The 26,576-nt window shown below is 41.9% G+C and overlaps 2 long non-coding RNA genes across 3 annotated transcripts in view; one reads left to right on the top strand and one right to left on the bottom strand.

Annotated features, from left to right (window-relative positions):
• LOC138763325 (uncharacterized) overlaps nucleotides 1-26,576 on the top strand; it is a 79,083-nt gene that overhangs the window by 37,224 nt on the left and 15,283 nt on the right. The window contains exons 2-4 of one of the 2 annotated variants that reach the window (XR_011357492.1): nucleotides 6,712-6,830; nucleotides 19,283-20,252; nucleotides 23,722-23,820. This is a non-coding gene — a long non-coding RNA (uncharacterized lncRNA). Of the gene's footprint in view, nucleotides 1-6,711; nucleotides 6,831-19,282; nucleotides 20,253-23,721; nucleotides 23,821-26,576 lie in introns of those variants that run through there. The other variant, XR_011357491.1, reaches the window with a different exon arrangement.
• Nucleotides 6,733-19,056, bottom strand: LOC138763326 (uncharacterized). The gene is made up of 2 exons (XR_011357493.1): nucleotides 18,887-19,056; nucleotides 6,733-6,884 (listed from the first exon to the last, which is right to left on the bottom strand). It is a non-coding gene; the product is annotated as an uncharacterized lncRNA (long non-coding RNA).

Genomic DNA, 26,576 nt, shown 5'->3' with positions numbered 1-26,576 from the left:
AATATCCTTGTGAATCTTTTCTAAATCTTCTCTGGCTTAATCACCTCTTTCTGAAAGCAGGGTGATCAGAATTGTATGCAATATTCCACGTGCAGCCTTAACAGGACGCTGTGTGGAGTATTGGCTATTCATAATTTGTGGTGGGAAATCAAGGTCTTGTTTATAAAATACATCCATGTAAGGGTTAAAAAGCAAGTTATAAACAAATTCTGCATGTGATCGATGGAGAAGTTTGCATTCTTTGTGTTTCCATAGAAGTGTCTTTTTAGCTCTCTCTCTCTCTCTCTCTCTCTCTCTCTCTCTCTCTCTCTCTCTGCATGTTTAAGATAAATGGTCAGTTTTTAATTTTGCCAAGATTGAGGAATTTGAAATGGTCTAAAAACTTTTATTGATAATCTTAAGCAATGTTTTAAGCATTGTTTAATTGTTTTATCATAGTTTCAGTACCGTATCCGGTACCGCACGGATGGCAGTCTCTTCAATCTGAGGCGCCTGCAAGCTCACACCAAGACACAAGAGAAACTTGTCCGTGAACTACTCTTTGCAGATGATGCCGCTTTAGTTGCCCATTCAGAGCCAGCTCTTCAGCGCTTGACGTCCTGCTTTGCGGAAACTGCCAAAATGTTTGGCCTGGAAGTCAGCCTGAAGAAAACTGAGGTCCTCCATCAGCCAGCTCCCCACCATGACTACCAGCCCCCCCACATCTCCATCGGGCACACAAAACTCAAAACGGTCAACCAGTTTACCTATCTCGGCTGCACCATTTCATCAGATGCAAGGATCGACAATGAGATAGACAACAGACTCGCCAAGGCAAATAGCGCCTTTGGAAGACTACACAAAAGAGTCTGGAAAAACAACCAACTGAAAAACCTCACAAAGATAAGCGTATACAGAGCCGTTGTCATACCCACACTCCTGTTCGGCTCCGAATCATGGGTCCTCTACCGGCACCACCTACGGCTCCTAGAACGCTTCCACCAGCGTTGTCTCCGCTCCATCCTCAACATCCATTGGAGCGCTCACACCCCTAACGTCGAGGTACTCGAGATGGCAGAGGTCGACAGCATCGAGTCCACGCTGCTGAAGATCCAGCTGCGCTGGATGGGTCACGTCTCCAGAATGGAGGACCATCGCCTTCCCAAGATCGTATTATATGGCGAGCTCTCCACTGGCCACCGTGACAGAGGTGCACCAAAGAAAAGGTACAAGGACTGCCTAAAGAAATCTCTTGGTGCCTGCCACATTGACCACCGCCAGTGGGCTGATAACGCCTCAAACCGTGCATCTTGGCGCCTCACAGTTTGGCGGGCAGCAGCCTCCTTTGAAGAAGACCGCAGAGCCCACCTCACTGACAAAAGGCAAAGGAGGAAAAACCCAACACCCAACCCCAAACCAACCAATTTTCCCTTGCAACCGCTGCAATCGTGTCTGCCTGTCCCGCATCGGACTGGTCAGCCACAAACGAGCCTGCAGCTGACGTGGACTTTTTACCCCCTCCATAAATCTTCGTCCGCGAAGCCAAGCCAAAGAAAGAAAAAAAGTACCGTATAACAAAGTTGTAATAATGTAGTAATTTATATGAAGTTTAATAAACCATGGAAAACTCAACTCAACTTTTGTATGGATCTTTTTTGAATGAGTCACAAATAACAATGACATTCTAGTCTCTCCAGGCAATTATAAAGGAAGATACAGTATCCATCTGGTGACTTCTGAGGTGGCTTGAAATCATTTATGTTGGAACTAAGTATCTGCTGGGCTTTCGTTAAAAACAAAAACCAAGGCAACCGCAGGGAAGGGAGAGGATTGATATAAAAATGACTGATGATTGGAAACAGCATCCAATGTGGCAGAAAATAAGGGAACAGCTGGCAAGTGTTTGTGGGTGGGTGGAACTCGCAATTCTGTTAATCCTGGCAGCTGAGATGTTTCAAAATTCATTCACTTGAAATTAACTCCAACAATCCGTTAGAGATCTTGATTGGACAATGTTCTGGTCTGTGCCAGTGGATGCTCACTGCTGGTAATGAGTTTGCTTCCAGTGGGAGCCCTCTCAAACCTTTGAGCAGACTAGGCCACAGTGACAACGGGCAGGAAGATGGCAGGCTTGCCTTCTATTTAGAACTTTAGTCCTGTTCTTACCCTACTTGTACCAGGCAACAGAGAAATCAAAATCAACATCCCTGATATGAACCTCTGGAGAGGACAAAGTATGACATAAAGAGGTTAACAGTAAAGAGCAATTAAATACAAGAACAACTGAACTGTTGTGACGTTGCTAACATGTGAGAAGAGCTCTCTGTAAGTTTATCAGATGCATTAGAGTAACCTGTAGGATTTAAATGAGGCACAATCATTCACTGGAGCGAGATCTCCGGGTAATGAGAAATCAGCCTTCCCATAGGAAATCTACTGGTTGTTAAAATCCAGGCCACGATTGAGCTGAACATTGAGTTGATTTAAATGACAAATGATACCGTTTTCTACCAGACTACACTGAGAGTAGGCAGAATGGATCACAAAAGCCATAACTAGGATGACATACCATATATGCACATGTAATAGTTGAAATTTGTGGACCAATTTTTAGGGTAAAATTTAGGGGGTCAACTATTCACGCATACTACTTTTGACCGTGGTGAGTGCCTCAGTTGTTCAGGGCATCGGGATTTCAGATGGGCAGGTGGATGGCTGGGAGCAGGTTGTGTCTGTGTTTGGGGCATTGGGAGCTTGGGTGGGTGGGTGGGTGGCCGGCGACTAGGTGAGAGTCTGTGTTCGGGCAGCCGGGGCCAAAAACAGGAGGGGTCGACTTTTACATGCCATATAGGGAAAATACCAAAAATCAGGGTACACTTTTTCACGGTATCGATTATTACACTCAAAAGTGTTGTCCAGTGAGGAAAAAGGCAATAATCAAAGATGAGATAAATGACTGAATGATCTATTTTGGTGGCCTTTTTCGAGGAATAAATATTGGGAAGGATAACTGGCTCCTCAGGGAGTGTCCTTCAGCTTTTGATGGAGTGATGGGTGATATGGGAGTGGGAGAGAAGTAGAGAGATGGCTGCTTGTTATAACCCTGCCTGCTAGTTTGAGCGCCAAACTGCTTTGATTGATCAAGTGGAGACCCTGGTTCAGACTTTTGCTTCAATGTCAATTCTAATGACTCTGAATTCAGATCAAACAAGAAAATCTGAAGATGCTGAGGTCAAGCGCAATATAAAACAGTGCAGGAGAAACTCAGCAGGTCACACAATACCCAGAGGAAATAAAAGGTGACAAACATTTTGGGCCTGACCCCTTTGTCAACAATCAGGAAAAACAGGTGAGTGGAGGGGAGAGGAGGGAGGAAAAGGAAAGGGAAGAAGATTAGGAGCAACAGGGAAAGCAGAAACCCCTTTGAAGATGGGAGAACCTATTCATGGTGGGCATCCCTCGAAGAGATTTCTCAGTGGAGCAACCAAATTGAGTTAAACAAAATGACTGCAGATGCTGGAGTCAAGTGCTGCAGAAACTCAGCATCCATAGGAAATAAAATATAAACATTGTTTTGGACATAAGGAATCAGGAAAAACAGGTAGATATAAAGGTGGCTTCCTCTTCCTCCCTCCTCCCTCACTTTTTTTTAACAGAGATGTCTACCTGATTTTGATAATTGCTGTCAGGCCTGAAATGTTGGTTATGCTGAACCTGGGTTGCCTGCATTCAACAGGCCCTGGCTCTTTCATCCAGCATTCCAGAAATCCAACCAAGGAACTCATTAATAGAATGCATTATCTGCCTGAATTAGTTAATAGGGGCTCATCTTAACATTTTATTCCAAAAGATGATAACTCCAACAATGCAGTATTCCCTCACCAACACATTGAAAGGTTAGCTCAGATGGAATACTGAAAGTTCTTATCATTTCTGATGGCTTAAATCCCTGAGATGTGTGTGCTGCTGCTGAGCAAGTTAGGGAATGTAGTTTTTGGTATTTTAGTCTGTTACGTACTAATAAAATTTTATTAGTGCTAACAAAGGAACAGCAATAGGAAGTTCAGCAGACATCATAGAACTATTCAAAATAATAGTTTTTATTACAATTAATAACATAACATTTCTTAACTCTAAATTTAATTCTATTTTAACGTGTGTGTGTGTTGTTGTTTGTGTGTGTGTTGTATGTGTGTGTGTGTGTTGTATGTGTGTGTCTGTGTTGTATGTGTATGTCTGTGTGTGTGTGTGTGTGTCTGCATCAAACATCTTATGTTAAACTTGAAGATTTTTATATCACAGTTCAGAAGTAATTATGAAGCATTTTGAAACATCATGTCTTCAGACCTCTTTAAAACTCGCAACTTTCTTTTGTAGAGCTGTTTCCAGAATAATGTTTCTTCATATGAGTGATTTCACAAACTCCCTCTTATCTTGCCTAAGAGTCATGGAGTCTGTTTTCCATGATGATTTCTTTCTTAATCAAGAATGAACTTTTTTCATGGAGAGGAGGCTGTCCTCTTTTCATAGAGGGAGTCAGAGTTGTGATTTAAAATATCACTTTTAATGTTCCTCCTTTTATTAAGGAGAACACAAGCAACCTTCCTTCTTTTTAAATGAATTGGTGGATGCTTTTTTAATCCTGTCAATACAGGATGGCCTTCTCTTCAACTGACCTCCTTAGTCTCTGATTTCAATAATATATTCCTTGCAAATCTCTCATGTCACATGGTATGACATCATAACATTCATTGAAGTTTTTCTTAACTTTTTTAACATCTTCATGCTTAAAAAAACATAATTTAACTTTGTCTTCCCAAACTTAATATCAAAGTAATATCTGTTTGATGTTTCTCTCCTGTTTCTGAGTTGTCTAGAATTGATCAGGCAAATGCTTCTTGAGTAAACAGTCCGTTGTTCTCAGTATCTCAAGAACCATCATAAAATCTTTCATCTCTCTATTTCAACTGTAGTCACAACGGACTTCTATTTGAGATGATGTCAGCTGCCATCTTGAAAGAATCTCACTCTTTTTAAAATGCAAATGTGTTGTCTTTGTGCCTGTGAAACCAATTCCACAAAATAACTTTACTCAGTCTTATAAATATGAAATACAGTTTAACATTAAACTAAAGATTAATCGTAGAACATTTGTCACAACTCACTATGTTATTACCTGAAGAACATGTGGATCAACATGCATTCCATCAGTTGATGGTTCACAATAATAAATTAAATGAAACATTTATATTTTAAAGTTTACAACAGTTTGCTGTGACATCAGGATATATAGCCCCCTTTATGCATCTATAAATAATTTCCCTCTTTGCCCACAGGAATACAGCACACACAAATATCCATGATAATTTTCACCCTGCCTTACAATTTACAACATTTGACTAAATTGAACCATTTTAAGGTACTCCTTTCTTTTGTAACAACATCCCTTTACTTCCACAATTGCTGCTTGAACTGTTCTTCATGTGGTTCTTTTGCTCCAGATGCCAGCATCTACATTTGTCTCAAATACCTGTATTTAACTTTTCCTCATTCATAAAATAATCTCTTTAGGATTTTCAGCGTGGTCAGGCTAAATAAAACAACATTGGAATATTTGCAGAGTGGATTAACCCTTCTGCAGATATTTACACTCAAATGCAATAATTCCTATTGTTTTTCATCTAACTAATAATGATGCCTGCCCCATTTACTAACTCACAGCGGCATTTACTGGGAGGTCCATGAGATTTTTTCCTCATGCTCTCCCAATGGCACACTAAGTGCATGTTACTCCATAAGGAAATACATTTTAAAAATAGTGGAAGCTATTAATAAAATGCCAATTTGATATAAACTTTGCAGATGAATCAAAGAGTCTTTAACAATTGAAATAAAAATTATCGAAAAGAATCAAGTTCAGAGCTACTGTACAGTACACAGGAACTTTGGCCTACTACCATCTGGAAGGGGAGAAAGGAGCATCAAAATTAGGACAGCTGGGCTTGGAAATAGTTTCTTTCTGCAGACTCTGAGAATTGATGAATGACATCCTGTAACCTTAGGTTCCTGATAAATCAAATGAGTAAATTATTCTGAAATGTTTATGCATATTTAATTTATATTATTTTTATATATAATACATACTTTTATATTATATTTTTATGGATTTTATTGTGGGATGGTTAATGTAGCAGTTAGCACAGCGTAATAATGTTGTAATCCAGTGCAGTCTATAAGGAGTTTGTACGTTCTCCCTGTGTTTACTTGGGCTTCCTCTGGATGCTCCAGTTTCCTCGCACCCTTCAAAATGTATGTGGAGAATGAGCTCATGAAATGGAAGTGCCTGTTACCATGCTGAATGTCTACATTTAATTTTTAAAAATTATTATTATGCACCGTGGTCAGGAAAAGCACCATTTCGCCTGGTTGTATAACCACACTCAGATAATTACAAACTTGAAGTAAAAGTAAAGTTAAAACCTTGATGATGGGCTCAAGCCCGAAACGTCGGTTATGTATTTTTACCTTTGCTATACAAAGGACACTGTTTGACCTGCTGAGTTTCTCCAGAATTGTGTGTTTTTACTAATAACAAACTTGAAAAATGCAGAGTGGTATCTTTGTTCCCACCCATTAAACCCATCGTACGGTTGGAAAAATTCCTTGCTTTCATCAATGGTAGCTTGTTAAAACCTGACTTATTCTAATAAAGTTCCTTGTTTCCTCTCACAGGAACTCTTCATCTCCTTGGGGTTTACTTTGGCTAAAACTACAGCGCCGTCTAGACGATGGATTCCCTGCAGTTGATGCCACTCCTGTCATAAGGTCGGCTTGCTGTTGCAGAGCTTGAGGTAAGGTGAGCCATGCCATTTGGTGTTCCCATCTCCAGCCAGCCCGTTCCATCTCTAGTTGATGTATAATAATGGAAATAGAGAGTTATATTCAAATTCATGTGCAGTTTTACAAATAAGTAGCTAAAATTTCAATGAATTATATCTAATATATTTAAAAAATCTATTTTAAATGTTGTATCCCTTTAATGTTGTTGAAAATATGAATTATTTGCCCTTCATTATTCAACCTCTTGAGATTAGGGAGCATAGTGCTGCCACGAATGGAGTTTTACTTCACACTTGATCTATCCTGTGGGTCAATCTACTTCAATTTTAAAACATTTAGGTCATGATAGAAATTAGGTGCTTCTAACCCAATAAAAATTTTTCATTGATTAGGGCACTCAGTTGACATAGTGCAGTGGTTCCCAACCTTTTTCTTTTCACTCACATACCATTTTAAGTATTCTCTATGCCATAGGTGTTCTGTGATTAGTAAGGGATTGCTTAAGGTGGGATGTGGGTGGAAAGAAAAAGGTTGAAAACCACCGTTTTAATTGTACCTAATTGACTCGTTATGTGCACGGTTTCATAACTCCAAAGGAAATGGGCCAATGACAATTATTCTTAAGCAAAATATTTCAGTTACAATTGGGTCTAGAACAGTGATTCTTAACCTTCCCTTCCCCCTCTCATCCCACCTTAAACAATCCCTTACTAATTACAGAGCACCGATGGCATAAGGATTATTAAAGTGGTATGTGAGTGGAAGGAAAAAGGTTGGAAACCACTGACATAGTGGTTAGTACAATGCCTTAAAGTGCCAGTAATCAGGACCTGGGTTCAAATGCCAAGCTGTCTATATGTTCTCCCTGTGTTTGTGTGGGTTTTTCCTGGATGCTCCGGTTTCCTCTCACTGTTCCAAACATACCAGGGGTGTAGGTTAATTGGGCAGCTTGAACTCATGTGCCGAAATGGCCTGTTACCATCTAAAAAAATTTTTTTAAATTACAAAGTTTAATTTAAATTTTAAAATTTAAATAAAAATTTAAAATGTTAGGTAGTCATTACAATCAGAATCAGAATGAGGTTTATTGTCATGAACATTTATCATGAAATCTGTTGTTTTGTGGCAGCAGTATTGTGCATTACATGTGCAAACATTGCTATAAATTACATTTCCGTAAGTACGCTATTTAAAAATAAATAAATTAGAGCAAAAAGAAGAGAAAAAAGTGAGGGAATGTCTGTGGTTCTTTGGTCTATTCAGAAATCTGTTGGTGGATGGGAAGAAGCTGATATTGTACTGTTGGGTAATCATTTTCAGGCTCCTGTACCTCCTTCCCAATGGTTGCAGTGAGAAGAGGGCATGGCCTGGGTGATGACGGACCTTGATGAAGGAGGCTGCTTTCTTGAGGCACCTGCTCTTATAGATGTCCTTAATGGAGTGAAAACTAATGCCCTTGAGGCTCTGGGCAAGTTCACAACTCTCTGTAGCCTATTCCTGTCCTGTGCATTGGCACCTCCATACCCGACAATGATGCAACCAGTCAGAAAGCTCTCCATGGTACACCTGTAGAAATTTGCAAGAGTCTTTGGTGAAATATCATATCTCCTCAAACTCCTCACTAAGTATATCCCCTGATGAGCCTTCCTCATGATTGCATCAACCTGATAGATTCAGGATAGATCTTGGGAGAATCCATGAATTTGAAGTTCTTTACCCTCTCCACTGCTGACCCCTCAATGTGTTCTCTTGGTTTCCCCTTCCTGAAGTCCACAACCAGTTCCTTAGTTTTGCAAAAGATGAGTGCAATGTTATTGTTGTGACACCACTCTACCAGCTGCTCTATCTCACTCTTGTCCGACATAGAAGAATTTCTACTAATCCATGAAGCCCCTTGATTTCAACAATATCTCAGTTATTAATTTAAAACAACATTATCAATCACTGGCTTCCCATTAATGGCATGAAAAATCACACAAACAAAACAAAATCTTTTGGCATTACAAGTACTCCCCGACTTACAACTGTAATTGGGACCAAAGGATCGGTCATATCTCAAAATGGACACAAATCAGAATTTTGCCAGTGTCTGTGGAGTACTGAAGTCTTAAAGCAAACTTCTTAAACAAATCTTTTTTCATTGTAGATTTAACAATAACAACTTAAAGCTTCCTGAATTTGTTATTCAACTTTGATGAATCTTTCCACATTCTGATCCATGCTTACTGTGGTGATATGTATATACTGTTCTATGCTGTTTTGTGTATAAGAGGTTGGCCTGCCCCTCCCCCATGACCTGGCAATAAAGGTCAACCTCCCTACCTCCTTCCATTCATTCGAGTACATCGAATCGGGACAGCTGAATTCTAGTGTATATTAAAGCCTATTGTTCCTCACTCAGCCTTTGGAGTCATTGATAGTGTGTATCAATTTAATACACATTAATTTTACACATGGGATGGACAAGCTGCTAAGACCTGACAGACTCATAATCGATCCATAGACATCCTGAGCTGCTGAATACTACGAGTAGTAGATCACCTGCTTCACAAACTTCGCAGTGGGCCTGGTGAGAAGAAACTCAAGGTCCTGCAAGCTAGAGTGGGCCACCGAACGTGTCTGGCGATCCAGAACTGCACAACCTACCCAGAGGCCATGGCTGAACTCCACAATCTCTACCGATCCCGGGTGAACAAGTGTACTCACGATATCAACTGGCCTCGAGGAGACAGCAACCTGGTGAGTCTATGGTTGAGTTTCTCCAAGCACTGTACGACCTGGGGAGAGACTGCTGGGGCACTGCGACAGCCCCTGTGCCCACAACCCAGGGTGTGGAGGAGCTCGACCAAGATGCCGGAGTGGCTGGAATGAGGTCTAACTACATTCGTCCGTGATTGCTCGAGGAGGACAAGCTACCCCTGAAGAGAGCCTTCCAGCTTGCCAGGACCTTTGACTCGTCCCAACATAACAGCAATGGGATCGCTGATAAGAACGGGGCCTCCACGTGCAGACCACAGACACTGCCATGTTGGGACCCAGCATCACAGACTGCCTCCAAAATAGCAAGCCATGACCCCGCCGCTGCCACGAACGGAAACTTGAGGTGCCACTTCTGTGGCCCTGATGACTCTGCCCGGCTAAGGAGGAGATCTGTTTGGGGTGCGGGAAGAAAGGACATTACTAGTGTGTCTAAGTCCAAACCCTCCTGAGCGAGCAGTGCGGCACTGACATCACGTCTGGCTCCAAATGGCTTGATGACGTGCGCTACACGGGAGTTGCCATCTTACCTAGTCTTTCCTCCACCCTCCTGGATGATGTCACCTCTGCCTTCCATCACCTGGATTATGCCACTTCCTCTTCCTTCCACTGATGCGACAGCATGGTCAACATGGAGGCTGCTATCTTACCGATTGAGCCTCCCTTCCAACAGCAACAATGATGACCCCCATCCTGGCCTCTGTGAGTCTAAACCAGGGCAGCCCTCATCCGATCGCCCAGTCAATGATGGAGATCAAGATAAATGGGAAAAGAATGAACTCCCTGTTTTACAGTGGGAACACAGAGAGCTTTATCCACCCAGACATTGCCCAGAAATTCTCTCTCTCGCTCTGTCAGACCCACGAGCGGCACCATCTCTATGGCCGCAAAGGACCAATTCACTGAGATCTGGGGGTACCGTGTAGCATCATTAATGGTGGGGGGGCGAATGTTACAATAACTTTCATTTGCTTGTGAGGCCACAGCTCTGTGCATCGATACTCCTGGGCTTTCCAGAGCCAGTTTAGGACTGTGATTATGACATTTGGAGGACCACAACCACCCATAATGGTACACAACCCCTGACTCACAACCCATTCCCCCCGGCAGCCGGCCCCCGCCTGTGGCCTCTCCACCCTTTGTCATTATTTTACAATGGACTGCAGTCCCATCATGATGAAAAGCAGGCTCTATAGCACCTAAGACAGGGCATTTATAAAGTCCGAGGTGCAGCGACTCCTGGCGAGGGGATAATAGCTCCCAGTTTGAGCCTGTGTTGAGCCCAAGACGTGGTGGTCAAGGGCAGAAGCAAACCCAGTATGGTGATCGATTTCAGACAGATGGTCAACTGTTTCACCCATCTAGATGCTTACCCCTTCCCCAGATAACTGATATGGTTAATAAAATAGCCCCATACAAAGTGTACTCCACGATTGACCTGAAATTGGCATACCACAAACTCCCCCTTCACCCAGAGGACCGGAAATACGCTGCCTTCGAAACAGATGGCAGAATTTATCACTTCCTCAGGGTGCCCTACGGAGTCACCGATGGGGTTTCAGTGTTCCAAAGGGAGATGGATCGGATGGTGGACAGGCATAAACTGACAGCAATGTTCCCCTACTTTGACAATGTTACCATCTGCGGCCATGATCAGCAGGACCATGAAGCAAACCTGGCGAAATTTCTCCGCACAGCCAAGTCCCTTAAATCAAGGAGAAGTGTGTGTTTTGTACCACTTGCCTGGCCTTCCTTGATGTGTCGTGGCACATGGTGTCATTGCCCCCAACCCCGACCGCATGCATCCCCTTATGGAGCTCCCAATACCACACAACCTCAAAGCGCTGAAACAGAGCTTGGGGTTTTTTCTTACTGTGCCCAATGAGTGCCCAATTATGCCAATAAGGCCTACCCCTTAGTTAGGCCCACAAGCTTCCCCTTATCGGCAGAAGCCCAGGCGGCATTCTATCAAATCAAAGGAAACATCGCTAAAGCCACGATGCATGCCATGGACAAATCCATCCCATTCCAAGTGGAGAGCGATGCCTCCAACTTCACTCTGGCCACCACTCTCAACCAGGCTGGCAGGCCAGTAGCTTTTTTTTCCCGCACCCTTCTCGGCCCTGAAACATGGCCTCCTCAGTCGAGACGGAGGCACAGTTGATCGTTGAGGCCAAGTACCACTGGCTTCACTACCTTGCGGGGAAAAGATTTACCCTGCTGACAGACCAAAGAGCTGTCACTTTCATGTTCAACACAAAACTGCGGGGTAAAATTAAGAACGATAAAATCCTGACATGGACAATTGAGCTCTCCACCTATATCTACGATATCCTGTACTGGCCGGGAAAACTCAATAACTCCCCAGATGCTCTATCCCATGGGACGTATGCCAGCACACATCTCGACCGCCTCTAGTCCCTCCATGATGACCTCTGCAACCCTGGGGTCATGAGACTTTTCCACTTCATAAAAGCTCGGAACCTCCCGTACTCCATTGAGGATGTCAGGTCTCTGACCAAACACTGTCGGGTCTGCGTGGAACGTAAACCGCAGTTCTTCAGGCCCGACAAGGCACATCTCATCAAGGCTATGCGCCCCTTCAAACGACTGAGTGTCGATTTCAAGGGACTCCTGTCCTCGACCAATAGGAATGTCTATTTCCTTAACGTCATAGACAAGTTCTCCAGATTCCCTTTTGCCATCCCTTGTCCTGACATGACCTTTGCCATAGTTATCAGGGCATTCCGCAGCATGTTCACCCTGTTTGAGTACCCCAATTATATCCATTATGATCAGAGGTCCTCTTTCATGAGTGATGACCTGCGGCAGTACCTGTTGACTAGAGGCAAAGCCACTAGTAGGACTAGGAGCTATAACCCCGGGGGAATGGCCAGGTGGAGTGAGAAAATGCCAGAGTTTGGAAGGAGGTCCTCCTCACCCTTGTCAAAAGGCCTAGTGGGGTCTTACTGGCAGGAAGTCCTTCCAGAGGCACTCCACACTATCTGATCCCTCCTATGCACTGCTACAAATATGACCCCTCATGAACACATGTTTTCCTTCCCCAGGAGGTCAGCAACCAGAACCATTCTGTCGCCCTGGCTCTCACCTCCGGGACCCGTCCTGCTGAGGAATCACGTGATGGGCTATAAGACCGGCACATTGGTGGAAGAGATGCAGCTCCTGCATACTAACCCACAATACGCTTACGTGCAGTACCCCGATGGCCATGAGGTCACAGACCCTGTTCGGGACTTGGCTCATCCCAGAGACACCCACCTACCCCCAACCACCACATGCACACACATCGTCGCCTACAGGGACGGTGCAGGCTAACGATTTCCCCTACCCCACCCTAGGCGCCCACACCACATGCCCGGGACCCTTGCCCATCCTGACTACCCCCACAGACAACCAAACCCCACACCTTATGGCAACAACCTTTCCCCACCCCCACCCCCGCCTCAAGACACCCAATTAGCAACGGAATCGACCAGTACACCCCCGGTGGAGCTGCAGAGGTCACAGAGGCAGAGAAGCCACCTGACCGGCTGAACCTTTAGGACTTGTTCTGTGTACATGATCCGCCCACTGATGACACAATCCCCTGTAACCCCTCCCCCTGTGACCTGGCCGTAAAGGTCGACCTCCGTATCCCCTTCCATTGATTCGAGCACATGGCGTTGGGCCAGCTGAAATCAAATGTGTGTTAAAGCCTATCATTCCTCACTCAGCCTTTGGAGTAATTGATAGTGCGTATCACTTACCTCGTTAGTCGGAGTCCTGGGGTCTGTAGGCTGGGTGCGGACATCTTGATTCTACATGTGCACAGGAATCAAGATGGCTGTGCCCTGCCTATGGATCCTGCCTGACTACCAAGGAAAGTACGCTCATTTTGCTTCTTATATGCCCTGTATCCTTGTTATAAGTTTGTGAAATAGAACATAATCTGTGTAAATTTTTATTTTTTCTTTAGTTTTTTTAAATTTTCGGTCGTATGTGTGGATGCATGCAAGTCACATAGGTCACAGATCAGGAAGTAACTGTTCATATGTAGACTCAGGATGGCAACAAAATGAATAGGCATTCCTGGAAATGTAATACAACACACACATAGATCGGCAAATATTGCCCACTGTGTAAGCAGTTTGGGAAGTACACAGCAATGGATACAGACTGAACATCATAATACAATCAAGCATGGATTGACAAATACAACACAATATATCATGAGGGCAAAGGCAAATCAAGGCATACAGTATGCAAAATTTTTAAACCAATTTATTTTGACACAAACTGCGGAGCAATGTAGCATGTGAGCAATGCTCGTAAATTTCAGTAAGGGGGTATTAGATAGTTTAGAATTTACATTTGGGCATTCTAATATCTGACTTATTTAGATGGGGATTAAACAAAAAAATAATTCCCTCGAGAGCCAGCAGAAGGGCTCAAGCTGGAAATGTTGGTTATGTATCTTTATCTTTGCTACATAAAGTATACTGTTTGAGTTTCTCCAGCATTGTGTTTTTACTTCCACTTCCATCCCCAATTCTGGGACTTCGAATCTTGGTATGTGAGTGGAGACAAAAATTTTTATCCAAAATTATTATGCTGATCCACTGCTTTTAAAGCTGGAATAAGCACTTGAAATGTCAGAAATAAGATGCAGTTTTAACAGCAGAGAATAATTTATTCCCCAGTAACAGGAAGGTAACATGATATGCTGTCAACTATTAGTGCAGAAGGACAATAGATAATTGATTCTCTACAAAAATGAAACCATCTTGAATTGTTTGAAAGTTGATCTCCAGCAGTCAGTGTACGATAACCATCATAAAGCCCCATAGTTACAGTATTTTGCGGGTGGATTATGAAATGTGATATGGTAGCTTTGATAAATCTGCTTGTACAATAATTTTTAAAAAGGCTTTCAAAATTCTTCTTGATAAACCTTTTGATTATGTTTGATCCAATCAAGGGTGCGGTTCAATGACTATTTCCATGGAAAACTACAATTCGTATTTACACTGTTTTCACATTGAGATTTTTATCAACATGGGAAATCCTGTTTTTCCAAACAAACATTTGTCTACATGAAAGTATTCAACATGTTATGCAATTTTGAGCAAGAGGTATTATATTGTGGGATCATTTCAACAAAAGGAAATGGGATGTGATTTCTCCCTGTAACTCTTGGATCGAACTCATTTCTTGCAATTGTAATCTATTAGGGTGATGCCAACTTTATTATTTTTTAATTTTTTTTATTTTTCACACTATGAACCATACTAACCAAAATACACACAAACATTTCCCTCTTGAATATACACAGTGTCATTTTCTCCCCTTTTTCCCACCTCCCTTCCCTCCCTCCTTCACCCCCCCCCCACCCACTCAACATTAAACTCATTAAACAATGTCATCACACAATGAAAATAAACAAGAAATTTGTGTCTTCTACTTTTACATACTGGGTCAGTTCATTTCGTCTTCTTCTCCTTCTGTCATTTTAGGCGGTGGAGGTCTAACATTATAGTGTGCTTTATTTCTTGGGGAAATTCGAGAACTACAGATGGAGGAACAATGAAAAATGGGGGATTCAGTGGACCAGGCAGCATTCACAGGCTCGATGAAATGGACCTGACCTGAAATGCTGATTGACCATTTCACTCCATGGATGTAGCCTGATTCTCCAGCTTCTCTTGGTTTACTTCACTTCTTCGGTGATGGCTTGGTTAAAAAAAAAGCTCTATACTCAAGCATAAAAATCAAGCATAAAACTCCTATCAAAATGTAGCAAAGACGCTAGTTTTCCATGTGTTTTCCCAAGTGTCATATTATCAGATTACATCAAATTTGTAAGTGCATAAATTGACAAAAGTGCAAGATTTATTGCTCAGCTCAAGCCCCATCTTAAGAGGGAAAAGTGTAGATTGTCATGTAAATTATATTAAAAAATGCACACAAGCGTTTGAAAGTAGTATCAAACCAGAGAGAGTTTAGCTAACATAATCCAATGATTGCTTCTTACTCTCTTCAAGAGAACTTGGGACTTTGGCTTCTCATTAAGATGCCACTTCCATAAAAAATTGCTTTGATTTCATATTAGGAAGAAAGGCACATGGACACCTCCTTTTATGAGCACTGCTTTTAAATGTTTTTGCTCTCTCTACCTGGTCAGGATAATTTAGTGTTGTGAAGATTTCTGGACCAAAGAACAGAAATTCAAAGGTTAAATCTCAATGAGAATGAGTTTGCCTACAAACTGTTTTTGTATTGTAAGCTGTACTTAATCCAAAAAAAATTGAATGAATTTCAACTGCAGTGGGTTTCAAATCATGTCACATCCTACGGGACCATAAGGAATGCACTGCTTAAGTTAGCTTGTTCTGAAATTTACATGCTAAATGCCAGCAGATTTGTTCATGTTATATCAGATCTGTTTATTCTGAGTGTGCTCAGAGACTTTTCCTTTTGCGGTTCGGTGATTGTGTTTCCTTCTAGTTTTTACAGTGGCTGGCTTTCATACTCGTGCTGCCCAGTCTGAACATAATCTGTACAAGTTAAAAAGACCTTTGTCTCAAAATGCAGCTGGGCAGAGCTAAGCATCTTTCTGTGGGTGGATTTGCTAACGGATCTGTCACAGTCTGATGTGGTTACAGTTGGTCTGGAGGATATAAGCTATAACTCATTGCAGTTCAAAAAAAAGTGCCTTGTACATTAAACACTCTAGCACAACAGCTGATTTGTGGTTTTCATTGATTTAATTGTCAAGCCGTTAGTTATCAAACCAACTTATCATTCAGCTCCTGAAGTCAGCTGTATTCATCATTGACATTAATGTATAGAAACCAAAGTCTAATCATTTGTGCCTATACATTTATCAAACTCTATGAAGTTCCTAATAATTACCATTCCTTCCATTTTGAATCCCCAAAGAATTACATATATAGTGATATTGTGCATTCCTATTCAACTATTTGGATTCTTCAGTGGGAACATCTGGAAGTCTGTGTGGGAATTCCCTGTCTATTACCAATGAGGAAATAAGGATGTCTTTTTTAAATCCTGCAAAGTATCTAAACACATTTTCAGATGCTGAAAAGAATAATATATCAATTAATAAGCAGCTATAAATTAATTTTTATTTTAACAGGCAGAGATGGACGTCCTCATGTATGCTAAGTTATATTGCTACCAAACTGAGGCTATAGCTGTTGGTAATGTTGCTACACACATTCATCTGAAATCCCTCTGACTCAGACTAATTCACTTTTTAGAAAAGTTATGTACCCATTTAAAATGGCATTCAGAGGAACAAGCCAAGTTTTCATTTATCTCTGGCATTTTCTTTGTTAAATATATTCTTTCAATTCTTTTTCCCACCAATGATCACAAAGGTGGCTTTTTTCAGAAATTATTTTCTCTCCAGTTATTTCGTAATCTCTTCCTTCCCAGTTCAACAAAACTATTGCAAAATGATATTCAATACTGGTGGTCCCTGAGCACAGATATCCCCTTTCCTGTCCTTTCCCTATGACCCTGCACCATATCTTTCTCTCGAGTGTTGAGCAAAATAGAAAAATATATTCTACTCCCTGTAAGATAGCTAAAAAATGTACGCTAAGTGCAAATGAGTGGCATGGTTAGTGTAGCAGTGCGCAATGTTAATACAGTGCCAGCGGCCTGGGTTCAAATCCAGTGCTGTCTGTAAGGAGTTTGTAGGTGCTCCGTGTGTCTGCTTGAGTTTTCTCTGAGCACTCTGGTTTCCTCACACCCTACAAAAACATATGGGAGTTGTAGGTTAATTGGGGTATTTAGGTGACACAGGCTTGTAAGCCGGAAGGGCCTGTTACCGTGTTGTATGTCTAAATTTAAGTAAGTTATCATTCAGCAACAAAACGTTAATACTAATTAGAATATTCCTCCCTTTTCTGGGAATTCAACATGAAGGTTCAGCAGCACATGTTAAATATTGCCACCAATCTGCAGCTCTTTCATTTGATGGTGGCTGCAAATGGCATTTTCTGAAATGGAGTCATGCAATCAAAGGGGTTGATGATTCCTGGGGCTCCTAACCCAATGGGATAAAGGTTAGGGGCTGGTATGAAGTATTCACACAAGGCAATCTGGCGATGAGTGCAGTCATGATGCCAATGTTCCTCAACTACATGCTCAAGAGCCTTGTCCCACCTCCAATAGTCCTTGGATTGGCTGCCGCCTTCTTCCTCAGATACTGTCACCTTGGGCCCATACACATGGTTAACAGGAGGACATGCAAAGCACAAGGAAACTGGGGACCAGTTATGCTCTCAACAGGGAACGAAGTCAAAGGTTCTGGCTTCAGAGTTGTGGGACCCTAAATGATGGATAGGTGCCAGGAATGACAGATGCACAAGCAACTTTGTGTCAAGGTGCAAACTCACCAAGGTCAATCTCTGAGATCATTCTCTGCAGATGTGTAAAGAAACTGGACAGTCCGAACCATCAAGCCTCAGACACTTATTTGGTAATCACAATGAATTTTTTGTCATACACATAAGTACAATGTATATATGCATTGAAATTCTTACCTGCTAAAGCAAAACATAAGAACATAAGATATAGGAGCAGGAGTAGACCATCGAGCCTGCTCCGCTATTCAATGAGATCATGGCAGATCTGATGATAGGCTCACCTCCACCTACCTGCCTTTTCCCCATATCTCTTAATTCCCTCACTATCTAATCTATCCATATTTGTCTTAAATATATCTATCTATATATATATATATATATATATATATATATATACTTAGACATACAGCATAGTAACAGGCCATTTCAGCCCATGAGTCTGTGCCATCCAATTTACACCCAATAACCTCCACCCCCCGGTATGTTTTGAACGGGGGAGGTAACCGAAGCCCCTGGGGAAAACCCATGCAAACACGGGAGAAGTACAAACTCTTTACAGACAGCGTGGGATACGAACCTCAGTCCCAATTGCTGGCGCTGTAAAAGCATTGCGCTAACCGCTTCGCCAACCATGTTACTTTACCAAGGTAGCCTCCACTGCTTCAATGGGAAGTGAATTCCATGGATTCACTGCCCTCTTGGAAAAGCAGTTTCTCCTCATCTCTGTCCTAAATCTACTACCCTGAATCCCATAATTCTATCTCACCCACCAAATGAAACAACTTGCCTACATCTACCTTATCTATGCCCTTCGTAATTTTATGTGTGTATTTAGCAAAATAAAAACAGCATTATAGAAATTACCATAGAGAAAGAGGTAATAAATACAAAAGATTGATAATAAATATTCATACTTAGGATAAAGCAAGAAAAATAGTAATCTTTCAATCGTGTGGAAAGGACTTTCTGTGGTACTAGAGTAGCAATATTGGGATAGTAAGGGGAGGTACACGAGCCTGATTGCCATTGGAAAATAACTATTCTTGAACTTAGATGTGCTGGTCTTGAGGCTTTTGCACCTTCTACCCAGAGAGGGAGTGAGAAGAGATTGTGAGCAGGGTGATGGGGGGTCCTTTATGATGTCACTGGACATCATAAAGAAGATTTTGCTTCCTGAACACATTTTGGGTGTATTTTATGGATTTTGAGATGCTGATCATGAAAAACAACTTAAAATTTTCCTATCTCGTATTGTTTATTTAGATATAACCTAATTTAGTGATTTCCTGTCATATTTTGTCTTCTTCAAGCATACAACACCATGAAGTGCAACATGTCATTTCTGCATTTGCACTTGGACGTCTTCCCTGTTGATCTTGGTGAAGTCAGTGACGAACATGGACATTGCGACCTTGGGAAAGTGGCATCAGGTCAACTGGAATCCATCAATGCTATCCGACTATTGTTGGACACTGACAAGAGAGGCATCAAATGCTGAGTACAAATGAAAATCACCAGCAGAACGTTTTTAGGTCAATTAAACTGATGCAACATGTCAGCATCATTATGTGATTAAACATGCTAAATTCAATAAAAGTTGATTTAATGTTTCTCCAACTTCCTACATGATACATCAAATCTGAAATTATCTCTGTGTTCATCTTGAAGTTGTCCATCTTTTTTCAGGAAGCAAACCTTTTGAAAAATGTTATGTTCCAGTGTGTTGGTTGCCTTTTTGATGCGGCACCTCTTTTTGGTGGATTGGCTACATTTGAAGGAATATCAGGAAAGGCTCTTCCACGTTGTGAGTGGTGACTTTGTAAGATGTCACAAAGACAAGTAACCAGTGGTGAGCAATCGGCATTCATCTGCGAGGAAATCCAGTTGTGGTGGCAACTAAGGGGAGGTTAGAAACAAATCTGCCTGACAACAAACACCTAGAACATAGAAACGGTCAGGATGGTGCTGACATTCTGCCCTTTGGGAGAATGAGTGCCTGATCATTCCATGAGAGGTCCTGAGAAGCAGCTCCTGATGTCTTTAAGCAGAATTGCAGAATTTAAAAAAATTCCCAGCTTCAGAGTCTTCTTGCTCAAACACCCCTCACTTTTGCCAGTCTTTAAAGGGCTCATGCAAAAGTTTCAATGTGCAAGTATAACAGTAGGAAATTTTGAACAGCAGTACCACTGCCATTTATAATATATTTAAATGAGCCCCTTTGGGATTCAGCAGGTAGACTGTGGATGGAGCCAAAGAGCACAAGGAGACGAAAGGAAGCAGGTCAGTAGTGTATTGTGGGCAATTCTACCCCTTTCTTCTTTTCTTTTTCTTTGGCTTGGCTTCGCGGACGAAGATTTGTGGAGGGGTAATGTCCACGTCAGCTGCAGACTCGTTTGGCTGACAAGTCCGATGCGGGACAGGCAGACATGGTTGCATGGGAAAATTGGTTGGTTGGGGTTGGGTGTTGGGTTTTTCCTCTTTTGTCTTTTGACAGTGAGGTGGGCTCTGCGGTCTTCTTCAAAGGAGGTTGCTGCCCGCCAAACTGTGAGGCGCCAAGATGCACGGTTGGAGGTGATATCAGCCCACTGGCGGTGGTCAATGTGGCAGGCACCAAGAGATTTCTTTAGGCAGTCCTTGTACCTCTTCTTTCTTCTTTGGCTTGGCTTCGCGGACGAAGATTTATGGAGGGGTAATGTCCACGTCAGCTGCAGGCTCGTTTGTGGCTGACAAGTCCGATGCGGGACAGGCAGACATGGTTGCAGCGGTTGCAAGGGAAAATTGGTTGGTTGGGGTTGGGTGTTGGGTTTTTCCTCCTTTGTCTTTTGTCGGTGAGGTGGGCTAGAATAGTGTAAACACCCTGAATATTCATTGGAAGTGGATAGAAATCAGCAGGTCAGTTTATTCTATGTTGAAGCCAATGTTTGGGGAAACACTGTGGATATTTTCATCAGCTTTTCAAATTTTGCCCATAATTTATGTACTTTATTGTAATATTACAAATCTATGAACAACACAAGTCATTTTTACCATTAATTGTTGTTGCATCTGATTTGCTTTAAAGTAATATCATCTTCAGGTACAAAACAGATTAGCAAAAATGGATTCTAAAATTACATGTAATAAGAAAACATCTTGAAGAATGATGAAATCAAGAGAATAGGAGAATAATGAATAGTAAAGATGGTGGCGCAGACTAGGTCTGCTGCGGCTTTTCTCAGCTACAGTAGCTGCAAATGAAACATAGATGCTAGAGCAGTATTCACCTTTTAGTTCAATGAAGCTGGACTTGGGTTGCACTGAGTCACGCAATGCAGGGGTGAGCACTGAACAGGAACCGATTCATGCGGATTCATGAAGATTTGATCGCTGTAGAAAATGGAGGTTCTGTTGCGGCTTTGTGGTGGGGTTGAGCCGCTTGTGTTGTGGTGGTTGGCGATTTCCAGACTTCAGGCTATCGCTGGGGTTCTTGATATCAAAGTATCGAGAACCGAAGGTGGTGCAGCAAAGCCAGTAAGGTGCCTGGGTGCAACCAGGAACTGCGGAGTCGTACCGAAATTGAAATACTCATAGACCCTTTACATGGGTTTTATGATGACTATAGAGGTCTGGAGGTTGCTTTGTTCTGGGCCTCATGGCGGGTGATGCTGGAGTTCGAGTAGCTCCATGAACTGTGACTGCGCAGTGTAAACTCTCCCTAACACTGGGGAGCCGCTAAACCTGACTTGGGATGGCAACGTATGTAATCCACAGTGGCCTCAGAAGTTAGGGGAAGAGTTCTTATCCATCTTAATGGCAGACATTTTAATATTTTGTTGCAACCTAATTTACTGTACCATGTCTAAATTCTAGTAACTAATCATGTAGTACTGTATTGTTAGGCAGCTTTTGTAACAGTATGTTGAGATTTCTGAGTGTTTCATTGTTATTTTTAACTAAACAATGGCAATAAAAGTGAATCTGAATCTTAATGTAGCCCTCTGACCTTGGTAAAGTTGTATCTTCCTTCATTTATAAATGCTGTGGTTTAAACTTAAGGTAATGTAGTCATGAAACTGATTATGGAAAATGGGGCCATTCTATAAAGACTATTGAAATTTTTTAGTATATTTCAAAGCTCACATTCAGTTGTAGCAGAATAATGGCCTACTCCAAAAGATACATCATAGTCATAGATGCTTGGAACAAAGAAGGAGTCGTTCAGCCCCTTGAAAGATCTATCCAATTTAATCCCATATCTCCTTTCTAATACCTGTGTTTTTGTTATTCATTGGATGTGGTCATCAGTGCAGTGCCAGCAATTGTCCATCCCTAATTATCCAAGTTGGATCTGAAGCCCATGTTGACCAGACTGGGTAAGGATGTAACTTTCAACTACGATGGACAATAACGACCCAGAGGAGTCTGTATAACTATCTGATGATTTCCATGCTCACTAAAACTAGCTTCCAAATTCCCTATTTATTTAGAACATCAATCAGGGCCTCTAGATGTTCGTCAAACCATTGAATTACTCACACTGGCACCGAACTACAAGTCTACACTAACTCTTAGATTCACTGTAGCTGAAGACTCAATACCCCTGGATGTTAGCTGCCAGAGTTCACACAATGAAATATCAAGAAGAACCTTGGCCAGGCCACCAGTGTTCCCTCAGATTAGTTTAAAAATATGATAGAAAAAGAAAAAGGAGAGATGGACAGATAGCGATTTTGTCCCCCTACTTTTGTGGCATTGAAATAGTACACAAACAATTGGCATCAGGAGACAAGCTTCTATCTCCATTAGCTATCAGCTTTCTTCCTTCTTCCAAATGTAATCTGTACCTTAAACTTGTCCAAAATTGTCAACATTCCTTGCTGAAACAGACTTGCTGGAACTTGATGTCACCTTTAGGGAATCTTCAACTTGTATCTTATTACAATCCTTTTCAGGTTTTTTTGCATTCTTAGGAACGGCCTAGATTAAATTTGTGATATATCTGTCTTGCAATAAATATCCAAAAGTAGGCCCTATCACTGAAAATAACCATATGACATCCTTCACCTATATAATGATGGTAAATCTTTGCAGTTTTAAGAAGAATTTTGACACAAACTAATACCTTGGATATTAACATAAAATTCTCAATCATTGTTATGCACTTTGTGCACTTTGAGACATGGTTAGACTTGAATAAGTTCATCCACTGTTACCTTGTCAAAGAGTGATAACAAAAGAACTCTGGGAAAAGAGAAGTGGTGATAAAAGTAAATTCCTTGATCATGTTTTCATGATCTTCTTGTTATTGTTCTTTTCTTATGCTGTCTTTAGGTGATGACGGAACTTCCTCTTTCTTAACCTAAAACATGTGAAAAGCCCCACTTTGAAATGGCAACTTTGGGTGTAGACAAGGTTATACAAAATGAGCTAGAAACACGGCCTGGATTGAAACATATTTGTGATTTGGAGTTGAATATTAAAAACTTACTGTAGCGACTACTATCCATAAAAAAGCCGCTCTGAGACTCAGTGAGCTCTTTGACACGTTCGAGGAATTCATGATGAACTCCAGATGAGTTTTAAATGGTTTATTAATTAATACAAAAAGACTTGTAACATCCATGGCAACGTTTTTGAACTTGGTAATAGTATCGTCTAATGTCTAACGACCATGAATCCATATTAACAATCTTGTAATGATAATGGTCAATAGAAAATATCGGAGCCCTACTCATCCACCATCTCTATCCCACCATTGCAATCAACACAGGCTAACTAATCTTGAACCGTGTGAAACCTCTGCGAATAGCACATGCACCCTGGAATAAACCGACACCCATAAGTACTATGAAGAGCAAAAAAACAATGTGATCAGGTAAGTTCTTGCTCCTACACTTTCCTTAGCCAATAGTGGAAACAATGAGCATAAAGTGGGATGGGTTTTGTCAAGTACCATTTAGGCCCATCTCATGTTCATGTAGAATGTGCTCAGGTAGATTGTGTTGTGGTGAAGCAAATGATTGCCATCTTGCCAGAGAGGTTAGTCAGAGTGCAACAGCACATTCAAAGGCCTGCTTCTGTCAAAACCTTGGCAAGAAAATCTATGTTTTTATTTTAGCTATTTTATTAGACAGAATTATAAGCTTTATTACAGATTTTCTGGTTATTTATTGGTGTTACTCATTCTGAGAAACACTTTATCATATATATAATTGTTTTACCAAACTGCAAAGTGCTTGGCTATAGACGAGTGATATGAAGGGGATTGGGGGGGGGGGGGGAGGAAAATGGAGGCAGAAATTTTTTGACTCAAAGTGTAGTGAATTTTGGAACTTTCCTCACACATCACTGCAGATGCTCAATAATTGACATTCAAAACTGAGGTCAAAATTACTTTCACACAAAAAGAGATTGAGTGGGAAAGTGAAGTTCAATCAAAATTCAATAAACATAGACATTGCTGTTCTAGTCATGTAATGTTATCTTTCAAAATAGCATAGCCATTGGATGTGATACCTTTACTTCAGTCTTGATGAAGGCTTCTGGCCCAAAACATCAGCCATTCTTTTTCTCCCACGGATGTTGCTCGACCCACTGAGGCCCTCTAGCAGATTATTGTTACTCCTGATTCCAGCGTCCGTATCCACTTGTGTCTCACTTTACTGAAGACTGGTAATCGCCTCCAGTGCAAAGTTAGGGATTGATTTATGCCAAAGTCTCAGTCATATAACCATATCACCATTTACGGAGCGCAAACAGGCCATGTTGGCCTTTCGAGTCTAGCTTCAATGCTTAACCACTTCAGGCAATACAATTCCCCAACTCCCTCCACCCTTCAAGGCCAACAGGAAAGGTATTCCTGGTATTTCTCGTCGAGAAGTGTGAAAGTGGTTCTTGGAGTGAGAAGAGGATAATTTAAAAAGCACCGGGAATAGTATGTGCTTGTTTAAATTGCTCCATTGGCTAATTAGCTGTAGCCAATAAAGGAAGGGGAGTTTAAGTGGAGCGACCAGTGAAAGAGTGGGATTTTGAGGCTTTGATTCAAGAGTCAGAGACAAGAACAACCCTATCGAGGAACAAGAAGATTCAGCAAGGAGGCACAAGTAAGGACAGAGTTTTTTTTCTATTTCACAGACAGTGGAATGGCAGCCGGGGCAGGGACATGCTCCTCTTGCAGAATGTGGGTAGTCAGGGAAGCTAACAATATCCCTTATGGTTTCATCTGTGAGAAATATACCCCCAACTGGAACTCCTTTTAAACTGTGTAAGGGAATTGGAGCTGAAGTTTGATGAACACTGGATCATTCGGAAGGGTGGGGCGGGGGGGTGGGGGTGGTGATAGACGGGAATTACCAGGATGCCATCACACCTAGGAGGCAGGAAAAGGGTAGCTGGGTGACAGTCAGGAGATGGAAAAGGAAAAGGCTGAAATGCAGGGTACTCCTGTGATTGTTCCGCTCAATTACAAGTATAGCATTTTGGATACTGTTGAGGGGGATGACCTACTATGGACAAGCCATGGCGATCGGGTCTTTGGCACAGAGTCTTTCTTAAAGGGAGGGAGGAGAAAAGGCGAGCTGTAGTGATGGGGATTGTAGTGAGGGGAACATATAAGAGATCAAGAATCCTGGATAGTATGTTGCCTCTGTCATGCCAGGATGCGAGATATCTCAGACTGAGTTCATGAGTTCAAGAGGGAGGGTGAGATGCTAGATGCTGTGGTCCATGCAGGGACCAATGACATGGGTAGGAAGTGTGATGAGGACCTGCAAAAAGAGTTCACAGAATTAGGTATGCATTTGAAGGACAGGACATCCAGGTTTGTGTTCTCAGGTTTGCTACCCATGCCATGTGCTAGTGGGGTTAAAAATAGGAGGATAATGCAGTTTAACACATAGCTAAAGAAATGGTTCAGGAGGGAAAGCATTAGGTTTCTGGTTCATTGGGCTCCGCTCCAGGGAAGGTGGGACCTGTACCAATGGGACAGTTTGCATCTGAACTGGAGGGAGACAAGTATCCTGGCAGGAAGTTTGCTTGTGCAAGGTTTAAACTAGATTTGCTTGAGGATGGCAACCAGAGGGCAAGAGGCGACAGTGGAGTGGAGAAGGAAATACAGAATTTAAAGGGATGTTCGAGGTGGAAATAACCTTCATCTATTTCAATGCAAGGAGTATTGCAGGAAAGACAGATGAGCTTCGAACATATGAAATTATGAATAGTGGCCATTAATGAAACTTGGTGGCAGGAAAGACAGGACTGGCAGTTCAATGTTCTGGGGTTCTGATGTTTCAGATGCAAGAGAGTGAATAGGACAAAAAGAGAGACGAGTAGCAGTTTTTTTTGTCAGGCAAAATATCGTGGCTGTGCTCAGGCAGGATAGACCAGAGGGTTCGTCTAATGAGGCTATATGAGTGGAGCTGGGGAATGGGAAAGGTATGACCACGTTAATGGGATTTTATGATAGATTACTCTTTAGACAGTGAGAGTTGGAAGAGAAATCTTCAGGGAGATAGCAGACCACTGCAGGAAACATAAGGGTGGAATAATAGGTGATTTAAATTTTCCATATATAAAAACCCAACACCCAACCCCAACCAACCAATTTTCCCCTGCAACCGCTGCAAC

Source organism: Narcine bancroftii, chromosome 5 (assembly GCF_036971445.1).
Source record: "Narcine bancroftii isolate sNarBan1 chromosome 5, sNarBan1.hap1, whole genome shotgun sequence".
NCBI classification, from domain to species: domain Eukaryota; kingdom Metazoa; phylum Chordata; class Chondrichthyes; order Torpediniformes; family Narcinidae; genus Narcine; species Narcine bancroftii.
This window is presented reverse-complemented; position numbering and strand designations above follow the sequence as displayed.